This window comes from Punctularia strigosozonata (genome assembly GCF_000264995.1).
Source record: "Punctularia strigosozonata HHB-11173 SS5 unplaced genomic scaffold PUNSTscaffold_21, whole genome shotgun sequence".
In the NCBI taxonomy this organism is placed as follows: Eukaryota; Fungi; Basidiomycota; class Agaricomycetes; order Corticiales; family Punctulariaceae; genus Punctularia; species Punctularia strigosozonata.
Window position 1 is genome coordinate 322,287 of NW_006767453.1, and position 2,012 is coordinate 324,298.

A 2,012-nucleotide genomic window follows, 5' to 3' on the forward strand; every position below is an offset into this window, starting at 1 on the left:
CGTCTCAGGAAAGTGCCGAAACGAGAGGGCAATATATACGGTGAAAGGAAACATCCTGTTTTCCAATACAAGCAGATTGAGCGTGAACGCGCCTGGAAAGACTTGGTAGAGGGTGGATCCTCACCAGGCAAAGGCAAAGCGTCACGCAAGGTCTCTCGGAAGCAAATGGTAGAGAGCGAATTATCGCCTCCACCAGAGGACGAACCGGCTCCTGTGCCTAGTTTACCACCTCAGACTCCGAGAAAAAGCGATGACCCATCTGCACCGGAAACACCGTTCACTGGCTATCGCGAAAGCGCCAGTAAAGCCCCATCCTCGGAATCTGATTCTGAAGGAGATGCTCGGTTAGCAAAACTATGCCAGGAGGGGGGAGTACAGTTCGTCGAAGCGTTGCTTTTGCGTGCATATCCACTATTCGGCGGAAATCCCAATCAGTCCAATGTCAAAGAATGGACATATCGCGATATTCAGCAGCTTAAACCTGCTGAACAGAAGGAATGGCGTGCTGCATGCCGTGATGAGCTTGAAGCTCTCCGGAAGCGCAAGGTCTATGACCTGGTTGATTGCCCGCGAGACCGAAAGGTCATTAAAAACCGATGGGTCTTCGACATCAAATCTGATGGTCGAAAAAAGGCCAGGCTTGTCACTGGGTCTGTGACTGGATTTTTGGTTCTGAAAGTGATAAAAAAATCTGATAAAACTTTAAAAACTTTATAACATTTTTAGCCCAAAAGATTCTGTAAAGATTGTAAACTGGCATATGAACTTTTACCTCACAAAAGTACAATCTAAATGTTGAAAAAATCCTGTGTCTCTTTTAAGATTTTTGTAAAAGATTTCCTGCCATAAAAATCTTGAACCAGTTTGTCAACCAAGTAACTATATTGAAAAACTATCGATCTATGTTCTGAAATTGCCATAAATAAATGAGCTGTACTAGTTGAATATAAGAACTTTCTGCACATGAGTTTCAAAATTTCTACCCAAGAATCATAAATAAATATACAAATAAACATTTTGTGGAAACATGGTTTCAAACTTTTAGAGCCAAAAATGCAAATATAAATGATGTAGAAATTGTGATAAACTTATAAGATTTTTGTTTAAAATTTTTAGCTGTAAAAATGAATTAAAATCATTAATTTGGTTTAAGATTTCCTCTGTATAAAATCATGAAAAGATTTATAAGATTTATAAGATTTTTACATCATTTTCTTGGTCTAAAAATGCAGTCACAGACCCAGTGTGTAGCCAAAGGTTTCTCCCAGGTTGAAGGAATCGACTTCAATGAAGTCTTCTCACCTGTAGTTCGTTTTGAGACAGTGCGAATGATGTTTGCACTATGCGCACTTGAAAACTGGCAAATTCATGCCGTTGATGTGCGAAATGCCTATTTGTATGGCAATCTCGACGAAGAAATATATATGGAGCAACCTGAAGGCTTTAAAGAGCCAGGGTGCGAAAACATGGTTTTCCAGCTTCGCCGCGCGCTCTACGGACTTAAACAGGCAGGGTTAGCTTGGTGGAAAGCCCTCGACCGGTCCATGGCCGAACTAGGCTTTAAACGCCTTGTGTCAGATGCTGGTATATTCGTCTACAACAAAGATGGCAATTTCTGCATTGCCGTAGTCTATGTTGACGATGCCTTCTTTATGGGGCCCAAGAACTCTCCTACCGTCCTAAGGCTCAAACGAGCTTTCATGGATAAGTGGGAGTGTAGAGAACTCGACGGCAAAGAGTTCTTGCGCATGCGTATCACTTGGAAAGGCAACTGTGTCCATCTTGACCAGCGAGCCTACCTAGACAAAATACTGCAGCGTTTTGGTATGGAGAATGCGCGAGTCGCACCCACGCCATTGCCAACTGGCTATTTGCCTAAGACCAATGAAGCACCTGTTGATCCGGTTCTTAGGAATCGTTTCCAGACTGTCATCAGATCGTTGCTTTATCTTATGATTGGCACTCGACCAGACATCGCCTTTGCAGTGCCGCACTTGCGCGACACTCGGCCA